Source organism: Mustela nigripes, chromosome 2, assembly GCF_022355385.1.
Source record: "Mustela nigripes isolate SB6536 chromosome 2, MUSNIG.SB6536, whole genome shotgun sequence".
Lineage (NCBI taxonomy): Eukaryota > Metazoa > Chordata > Mammalia > Carnivora > Mustelidae > Mustela > Mustela nigripes.
Genome location: NC_081558.1, coordinates 69,421,465 through 69,432,015, shown reverse-complemented (window position 1 = coordinate 69,432,015; position 10,551 = coordinate 69,421,465). Strand labels below are relative to the sequence as shown.

Sequence of the window (10,551 nt, the reverse complement as noted above, 5' to 3'; positions counted from 1 at the left end):
CAGTCTTTTCTAAACCTGAATTTAACTATGTCACCCTCTCTCAGGAACCTGCATTATCACCTTCAGGATCCAGCTTAGGCCTGAAGGCAACGTAAAGACCTGGCCAGGCGCCCACTGCCTGCCAGCAGGCCAAGGTAGCTCTGACCCAGTGCTCCCTTGCTCTCCAGCAACTCAGAGCGACCCGCCCCTCCCCTCACTGGGGCCTCTGACCCTTGGATCATTCTTTCTGCACCAGCCTCTTCCTCACCTTCCCCCTGAGCATGAACCTGGAAGTCTTGCCTCCAGAACTGTCCTGACTCCTTTTGTTTTTAACATTATCGTCCATTCTGGTGGTCTGCTCACTTCCACTTCTCAATGGACCCAAGCACTGGAGGATGAGGACAGCATGTGAGTCCCTTCTGATTGCCCCAGTTCCTAGCCCAGGGCTGGCCCATTAGGCACCCTTGCAAGCTTAATGAATAAACAGAAGAATGAATGGATGGCTTGGAGCTCTGAACACATCCTTCTACAGAAACAGTGTTGAAAATGACTCTGTGTTCCCAGCAGGCCGCTGACCAGAGCTGACCTCTGGTCCCTGTGAGACTACAACAGTCTGGTTCCTCTAACCATCTGGAGAGGCAGCAGCAAGGTTGGGATCTCGACCTCAGTTCCAGGAACCAACTTGATTGGGTAGAAAGTCATTGCAATGACCTGGCCTGAGATTGGCTTAGGGCAAGAAGGACACCCCATTTTGGGCCAGTGAGACTCAAGGAAAGAGTACTGGAGGTGCAAAGAAAGTTCTCTGAGGAGGCTGATGGCCAGTGGCCTCTGAGAGCCATCTTGAGAACAGAGAGGATGCAGGTATAAGATGACGCTGGTTACACAGAGAGCAGAGATGAAAGGCAGAGAGAAATCGGGTCCCTGGGGAAACTACCGGATGGATCCTTCAAATTGTCCACTTCTGACTTCTAGTATGTGCACTGGCGAGAATTCTGCTTCTGGGAGCTGCAATAAGCTGTTTTCTGTCACCCACAGCTGGAAGCAGGGCTGATCTCTGTAAGCTAAAGAAACAGAAGGTTTCTGTTATTAAGGTTGTTTTACTTACACACGCCCCCTCCAAGGATGGGGAAGGACCTCACAAAGTGCTTGTGGGTGACATGTTTTTGTAAAACTTGCAAAAGCATGGCAGTTTAACCACAGTCCATCACCTCTTCCCGCACCCACATACCCTACACTGCCCTTGGGTGGGGTGAAACTGAGGCGGCCAAGGCAGTTTGAGGACCTAGCCTAGGGAGAGAGGAGTTGGTCACTCATTTAGTTGGGTGTGGGAGGGCATGGTACATGGTCACTTTGGGGTTTAGCTTAAGTCATGCTGGATCACACCATGTGGGAACGACTTCTAAGAATTCTCTTACCACCCACTAGCTGACTCACCGGGGGCACCGCATCTCAAAGGTGCAGGGCCTGAGATTGTCACACAGTGTGAACACGGACCAGCGCACACAGCCCAGACCCACGTGGAGGGCAGAGGAGGAAGAAGATTCAAAATGTAGTCTGAGGAAACTCCTTTCACCTGCCAGATACATATGAGTGAAGGATTCCGTTCTCTGCAATGCCTCATCAGAACAGAAGTTCCCTCAGATGTGATGGCATCAGCCTCCCAGGAGGCCACTTTGGTGGTGGTGTGGGTGACAGACTCATTAATGAGTGCCTCCAACTCAGAGCATAAAGATGAGCCACTACAGAAGAAAATCGAGGAAGCTTCTGGGTGTCTCAGTCGGTTAAGCATCTGCCTTGGGCTCAGATCATGATCTCGGGGTCCTGGAGGGGAGTCTGCTTCTCTCTTTCCCTCTGCCTCCTCCCTCCCACTTGTGGGTGTGCTCTCTCTCTCTTAAATAAATAAACAAACAAATAAATAAATAAATAAAGTATTAAAAAAACAAGCCCCGCCCCAACAAAAACTTGAAACACCCTGGAAGGATTTCCAGCTTGGAGAAGATTCTTCAAGTTTGATAATCATCCTAAAAATGTCTGTGACCTTATCAGTAATATGTTGTAAAGTTACAAGAAAGCTTGATAAACTGTTGATTAAAAAAAAAAAAAAAGAAATCTGCTCAACCATGTTAGAGAAAAAAACTTAAAGGTCTTTCTATTGGCTCTGTAGAAAAATATTATAAAAGTGCTGTCATGTCATGAAGCAGTCAGAAAGAAAGCAGATACATAAATGCAGGAAAAAATATTGTAGACAAGAGTCATGTGGTTATTTATTAAAAATAAAATGCTATTTTTTGGGATTTTGTGATGTTTGTGTTTCCAGCTTTCAGTATTTATAATTTGTTATTTCTTTTCTCTTTTTCAGTATTTGTTGTCATGCCTAATTTTGTATTAGTAATTTTGTGTTGTTTCCTCAAGAGAGGTCCCTGAGTTGTATGAGCCTTAGGCCCCACAGCACATGTGTCTGCTATGTCTGCTGGCTTCATAACCTGGGCCTAATAGACACATCCCCTCAAGGGCCGAAGGGTAGAGGTCAGTGGGTCTGCGAACCTGGCTAGGTGAACCATTACATCCTTATTTCTACTAACCTCTAGGTAAAATTTAGCATTTCTATCAATTATCAACATATGCAACAAAGTGTAGTATTAGCAGGACTATCAGCAAGAAAAATCACGGATTTTTTTTTTATCATTAATGTTTTTGAAGTTCCCTTAAGATATCATTACGTTCACTGTTACTTCAAATAACAGTGACTAGACCTACCGCTAGACTTTATTTAATGTGTTAATATAGAAGCTATACAGTTGCTGTGTCACACGTTATATCTCATATTTTAATAATGATTTCAACATAATTAGCTTTCTTTATAATCTGTTACTTTGTTTAATTCACCTGAAAAATTACTCTGAGAAGAGATCTATGGGACCGAGTGCCAGTGGGGTCCATAGCACTGGGAAGGTTAAGAATAGCCATGGTCAAGGAAGTCACAAGTCTAGAGAAATAGGGTAGTAGATGGGATAAGGAAAAGAAGAACAAAGTGTTGCCTAGATGGCTAGCTTTTGGCTCTGAATTGAATATTTCAACTCTATGTAGCCATGCATTCATTTATTCAAAGAACATTCAATGAGCATCTACTATGTGGTGAGTTAATCTAATCTAGTACTCCATTTATGAGGCAAGCAGCATTATTAAGCCATTTTATAAAAGGAGCAAGATTAAGGAGGTTAAATTACTTGCTCAGAGTCACATGGTTGCTAAGTGGGAGAATAGGACTTTGGTGAGGTGGGCGTCTGTGGCTGGGGGCCCCTCTATAAACTTCATCCCAAGCCAACTCTCCTGGTGAGGGATTGAGTGCTCTGACACAGGGAACATAAGGTTTGTCATTTCAAACATAAGGTTTGTCATTTCAGCCTATGGAGAGGGCAGGAGGTCTATCTGGAAGAGGTGACTTTTGATATTTGAATAAGAGTTGCCTGGTGCCTAGAAGGCAACTAGAGAGCTGATGCAGGCTGCCTGGGTGGAGAAAGGAACTGGGAGAAAGGAGAGGGGCGTTTTGGAAGAGAAGTCAGATCGAGGACTCAGGGAGCATCTTGGACTCCTCCTTTAACATCTGAGTCTGGAACTTGTTCTAGCCACATGGTTGCGAAGGGAGGGTTCTCTCTAGGCCACTTGGGGTGATCACAAGTTGGGACTGAAGTATTTCCCAGCACATGGGGTTTTCAGTGGGAAAACTGGAAAAGTCCTGGCAAATCAGGATGAATTGGTCACCCTAAAATCAGGAAGGATAGCTTTTCTGGCAAAAGAAACATTGCTCTCCTCTCCTCAAATTCAGGCAGTGAAGGTGATGTCCATCTGCAGCTCCTGGGTTTGCAGAGACGAGAGGTAGTCTGAGGTAATGGCTGTTCAGCTTCTCCCTCGTTTTTCCACTTCACTCTGCTGTTGGATTAGAACAAAGCTCCTCCACTCTAGCTGCAACCCTGGGTTTCCTCCAGAATGCTCTGCAGAGTCTACACCCCAAAACTAATTGCTGGGTGCATGAGTGGTGTCATCGCCCGTGGGATGTTAGCCTCTTCAGCCATAAAAACCAAGGTGGCATATGGGGTGTCGCTTCAGGCCTTGTGGACTCCGTGGGCCAATCCAGGTACCTACAAACCCCTTTAAGTTCTTTCTCTTTTTGTTTTTTTTTTTCAAGTCAAGATCAGATCAGCCTTTTCAAATGTCAGTGGGTTGCTTGTGAAAATGTTGATTCCTTGACCTAGAGATCTCTAGAGATCTGAGTTTAACATGTGGGGTGTGGTCCAAGGAATAGCACTGGACACAAGTTCCATACAAGACACAAGTCACAAGAATAACGGCACAAGAGCCCTCAAACCCTGGAAAAGAGAATTTAAAATGAAACCAGAAATTCTACCTTTTGGAATTTATCCTAAAGGCAAGTACACAAAAATGAAATTAAGAGAATTATTATTTCAATGTGGTTAAAACAGAAAAACTTGGGGGGGATTAATAAAATTTGGTATTTCTGTACAATGAAATGCTAAGCAGTCATGAAAAAAATATTGTAGACTTTTATTGCACTGAAAGGTATCTAGCATTTTTTTAAAAGGCTTTTTATTTTGAAATAAGTTTAGATTCACAGGAGAGCTGCAAATATAGTACAGAGAGTTCTAGTGTACCTTTCACACAAGTTTCCCTGGATATTAGCATCCTATATTACCATGGCACATTTATCAAAGCCAAGAAATCAATCAGCATCCATACAACCTTATTTATTAAACTATGCACTTCATTCAAACTTTACCACTTTTCTGCTAAGGCTCTTTTTTTGTTCCAAGATCTAATCTAGACCACTATGTTGCATTTAGCCTTCATGTGTTCTTAGTTTTCTCTAATCTGTGACAGTTTCTCAGTCTTTTTTTTCAAGGCTTTGACAATTTGGAAGAGAACCTTTGGAGAGGTCTAACCCCATGACAAGTGGGAGTTGGGGGATAGCTCCCAGCCTCCTGTCCTTGAGGGACTGTTGATAGCATGCCTTATGTGGTCTCCCAGAATTCCCTGGGAGGGTTGAGCTTTTGGTTGCCCACAGTGATAATCTGTGGCCACTCTGCCTTGGCTGCCTTTCCTACCTTCCTACTGGTATCTCCTGGGACCACTGCCCAGATAAACTCCATGCACTGCAGTCCTAGTCTCAGAATCTATTGCGGCAAGGAGGAGGGGGTTTCTTCCAGCTAAGGCAATACCATCATTTCTGGAGCTCAGGTTCAATTCTGTGCCCTGTATTCATGTCATCCACAGGAGGGCGCTGTCATAATCTGAGTCTTGAGCACGTAGTCCGAGGGTTTATGACCAGACTAACCTGGGGTTTTAACTTGGGGAAGATTTTGAAGAGATGGGCAAGGTGTCTTCAAATGCCCAGAAGGTGCCTTATTTAAAGGTGAATATGTTCTCTCCACTCCAGAATGGGGCAATGATGGGAACTCTATAAGTAACAATGAGTGACTCTAACACACTATTAGCTTCCTTAGATTGGGTTTTATTCAACTTGCCATGTTTAGTAACCAACATAGTGACTGCCACTAAGCAGAGGCTTATGGGAGATGTTTGTGGCTGCCTCCCCAGGATCCATTCCCCCTGCCTCTCCTGCCAAAAGCATCTTCACTTTCCTTTAGAGAATTTATTCTTCCTCCATTTCAGGTTTTTTGGCTTGGGTCAGATAGACAATACCCCTTTCCAACTACAACTCCATATCTCAGCCCTTTGGCTGTAGTGATTGGTCCAAGATAAGGGTGCCTGTCTAAATTAAAAAAAAATTTATTTAAGTATAACCAACATATAACATTATATTAGATTCAGGTGTATAACATGGTGATTCAGTATTTGTGTACATTGTGAAATGATCATCACAATAAATCTAGTTAACATCCATACATGACTCAATTTGAGCCAGTAAGAGTGAGTCTTAGAATTTTGAGAAATCTAACGAAAGAGTTGCTCCTGGTTCTTCTGGATGATAAGATAGGAGGTCTGGAACCACAGCAACCATTTTACTTATAAAGAGGATAACCCAGTTAAAACCACATTGAGATACCACCATACACCAGTTAGAATGGCCAAAATTAGCAAGACAGGAAACAACGTGTATTGGAGAGGATGTGGAAAAAGGGGAACCCTCTTACACTGTTGGTGGGAATGCAAGTTGGTGCAGCCAATTTGGAGAACAGTGTGGAGATTCCTTAAGAAATTAAAAACAGAGCTTCCCTATGACCCTGCAATTGCGCTACTGGGTATTTACCCCAAAGATACAGATGTGGTGAAAAGAAGGGCCATCTGTACCTCAATGTTTATAGCAGCAATGGCCACAGTCGCCAAACTGTGGAAAGAACCAAGATGCCCTTCAACGGACGAATGGATAAAGAAGATGTGTTCTATATACACTATGGAGTATTATGCCTCCATCAGAAAGGATGAATACCCAACTTTTGTATCAACATGGACGGGACTGGAAGCGATTATGCTGAGTGAAATAAGTTAAGCAGAGAAAGTCAATTATCATATGGTTTCACTTATTGTGGAACATAACAAATAGCATGGAGGACATATGGAGAGGAGAAGGGAGTTGAGGGAAATTGGAAGGGGAGATGGACCATGGGAGACTATGGACTCTGAAAAACAATCTGAGGGTTTTGGGGGGGCAGTGGGTGGGAGGTTGGGGGGTGTTGTGGGGGGCATGTGTTGCATGGAGCACTGGGTGTGGTGCACAAACAATGAGTTCTGTTATGCTGAAAAGAAATTTAAAAAATTAAAAAAAAAAAAAAAAAAGGATAACCCAGGAGCTACCAGGATTGCTTGAGGACACATGGGGCAAAAATAATGGCAGACAAATTTTAATGGGAGCACCACCAGGTCCTTTATGGCATTTTTAAACTCTGGGATAAGTGTCACTTTAAAGTGCTTTTTTTTTTTTTTTTAATGCCTTTTGGGGGGTAGGTCAGTTTGATTGGGGTTTCTGTCACTTGTAAAATCATGTCATACAAAATGAAATCTATGAATCTGCTAAAATGAATCTATACTAACAGTTTGCTGATGGATGAGTGGTATAAAAATAAAGTGTATTTCAGGAAGGTTGAAAGAGAGCTTATTAAAACTCAGAGCTCTGAAACGTAGAACCGAATGCCCCCCTGAGGTAATATGCTTCATATTTCCAAGAGTATATGGATAGGCTGCGTCACCATTCTGTCAGGGGTACTGAAACAGGAATCCCCGTGGGAGGAGATGGGTCTATATGAATGCAGAAATAGAACCTGTTCCACTGTTAACATTCTGTCTGTGTGTAAAAGCAGCAAGACCCTACAGCAGATGGAAAGCTGAGAAGTGTTTCCTAAAGAGGCTCCACAACTTGAGGGTGATAATGTAATATAAAACTATGACTGAAGAGCTGATTTGGAGTCTTAGCTGGTCTCAGTCACTCCACACTCTTGGAATGTTCCAGGCTAGAGAAAGTAGGGGAGGAATTCTGAGTGTCAGGGAAGAGAATGTCAAATGGCATCAGAATTGGGTGACAAGGGGGCCCATAGATTCCATGGCTGAGTAAGACTAGGTGGAGGAAGCTGGTCACTAGCAGCAAGACCCATGTAAAGGTGTGGGCAGCTCACGGCCTCTGTCAACTCTTCACTTGCTGACAGGTGTGCAGTAGGCCCCAGGCGATGCCTATTCTTACCTCTGCATACACATCAGGAGGAGAGTTTGCTCAAGGGAGTGGATTACAAAATAAAGGGTGTATGAAAGAGTAAGCATCTACCAACATTTGTTACTGATTGATTTTCTTCCTTTCTTTTCAACTGGTTTCAAAACTTATAAATAATTGATAGTGGAATTAGTTGGTTCTTTTTTTTTTTTTTCATATTCCATGGGGTTTTATCTTGTTGCAATCTGGTATGTGCGCATATATGAAGCTAAGCCCATAGGCAAGGACTTAGAGACACAGAGGTCTGCCAGATCCTCTCTTCTACAAATCCTGGCTCTGCTGCTGGCTTCTGGTGTGATTGTGGGCAACAAACTTACCTCTATCAGTACTTCTTTTCTCATCCATAAAACTGAACCCACCTCACAGAACCATCGTAAGAATAAAATATGAAAGTTAGACAATCTTGGCATACCCTAAGTGTTCAAATAGTGAGAGACATAAAATATTGATCTTGACAGGTCTCTCTGATACATCAAAGGATGACACAATTCATCCAAAGCCTCATTCCATGGATTATAGAAGGCCCAAGTCTTTCTCAAATTCTCTGGGGTCTTCTCATTTTTCCAAGTGTCAGTCAAGGAGAGGCCAAAAAGACAGGTGGATTGAGGGTAAACAAACAAGTGTGGTGACAGGAGGTGACAAGAGGGAAAGGTGTGGACTGTGGCAAAGGACAGAGGGTAGGCCCTGCCTATGACAGCAGCTGCTCTCTGCTTCTAGTGGTTGCCAGGCAGTGGGGGTTGAGTGATGTTTGTATGACTAAAAAAAAAAGGCAGAAAGTCAAATGATTTTTTTCCCCTAAGTTCTTTTGATTTTTAAAAGCCTTCCAGTGGGGCGCCTGGGTGGCTCAGTGGGTTAAGCCGCTGCCTTCGGCTCAGGTCATGATCTCAGGGTCCTGGGATCGAGTCCCGCATCAGGCTCTCTGCTCAGCAGGGAGCCTGCTTCCTCCTCTCTCTCTCTCTGCCTGCCTCTGCCTACTTGTGATCTCTCTCTGTCAAATAAATAAATAAAATCTTAAAAAAAAAATAAAAGCCTTCCAGTAATTAGAAAAAATTAAAAACTGTATAGACCAAACAAAATAGAAGCCAGGGTTGAATCTGACATGCCATCAGTTTGCTACATTTGCTTTGAAGTCTAGAGGTCAGTCTGTGAGCTCCAAATGTTAAGGCCACCTGGCCTCTGGCCGTCATCCCTGTTCCCATGAATCTCCATCCAACCTCTTGAATACTGCAAGGCAGGGACAAATACTTTCGCATGTCAACAGCTGAAGACACGATGTGAAAACCGTCAAGGGCAAGAGAAACAAGAACAAGCAGGGAGATCAAAGTTTTTGAAACCCTCCCCCTCCTTGCAGACATTCTGTCTTGTTGGAGGCTGAAAGTCAGCCTGTTTCAACTCAGTTCACTTCAGTTAAATTTCCCCAATATTACCACATGATAAACACTAAGCTAAGCCTTGGGACATTTTTGTCCTGCCTACTATGTGCTTGGGACAGAGTTAGATGTTTTAACCATTTTGGTTCCCAATGACTTAGTGTGATAGGAAAGTAGCCTTTCCGTTTTACCTGGGGAGAAAATAAAGTCTCAAAAGTAGTGGGCGACTTGCCAGCCAGCGACAAAGCTGGGTTTCATACCCCAATCTGTAGGGCTCCAGACTCCTGGTTGACTTCGTCCCACCTCTGGTTTTTTGGACACAAAAAGTCAAGTGTAAAAATTGCAGCAAAAGCAATAAGCAATCACTTCACCAGCAGATGTGAGCCAGTGATGTGGTGGAAAGAGGGGGAAGGAAGGTGTCTACCCCAGCCATCTTGTGTTTCAGTGTGGGTCACCTTGGGAGCTTGTCAGACCAGATTCTGGGTCAGCAGCTCTGGAGCGGGGCTTCAGGATCGGTGTTCCAAGGAACTACCCAGGAGATGCCCATGCTCCTGCTCCATCTGCTAATCTTTGGAAAGCAAGGCTCTATCCCATGATCTCAACCTTTTGAGAAAAGCCACCTGTTAGGAATTGTGGAAAGGCAAGGATGTAGCTGGTCCATGTGAATCCACCACTCTTCCTGGCAAAGCAACCCTGCCCTCTGACATTGTCCTTCTGAGGTCAGGAGAGTGGGACATGTACACCCATGGCACTGATATGAGCCTGTGAGTATGGGGCACCATTAAAGTCTTGCTATGATGCAGCTCAGGATGGCACCAGAGTCAGGACGAGGCAGGTGTGCCTCTGAGTCAACTGAGCGAGGTGGTTTATTGATGGAAATACTAAAAAGAACTAAGGCAACTGTGGCGGATGCTGGTGGTGCCCACCTGAATCTCTTTCACTAAAAGGTGCCCATTTCGGCTGCTATACATACTGTTTCCAAAGTGTTCACAGCTGCCTCAGCAGAATGGGAGCTGACTCTCTCAGAAGGCTACCCTATCATGCTTCCCTTCCCTCTCTACTTATGGACAACCTGTAGCCAACAACTGACAGATGAAAGTACAAAAGCCCATTGCCCTTGGCCTCTAGGAGAGGCCAAGGCTGTGGGGCAATTAATGCTCTAGAACTCCTTATGGATAAAACTAAAGTTGGGTCTACCTCTTGGCTTAGTAGAATCCCCTAGCCCATCCTGTTTCCTTTGTTCTTCTCCTGAAGGCATTCCTCTAATAAGCCACATATACCCAAATCCCTGTCTCAGCCTCTGCTTTTTCCTCTGGGGAACCTCTTCTAAGGCAGAAGCTCATGCAGGTGGATCCTGGATCCTCACAAAGATAACATGAGATGAATGTCCTTATCCCAATTTGACAAATGAACAAACTGAGGCTCAGAAAGAAGTCACTGGCTGAATACCCATGGCTGGTAACA

General features: G+C 44.1%; 1 long non-coding RNA gene across 2 annotated transcripts in view; it reads right to left on the bottom strand.

Moving 5' to 3' along the window:
* Positions 1–718: 718 nt before the first annotated feature.
* LOC132009937 (uncharacterized) overlaps positions 719–10,551 on the bottom strand; it is a 149,582-nt gene continuing 139,749 nt past the window's right edge. For both annotated transcript variants that reach the window (XR_009402098.1, XR_009402099.1), the window contains exon 4: positions 719–1,040. This is a non-coding gene — a long non-coding RNA (uncharacterized LOC132009937). The remainder of the gene's footprint in view (positions 1,041–10,551) is intronic.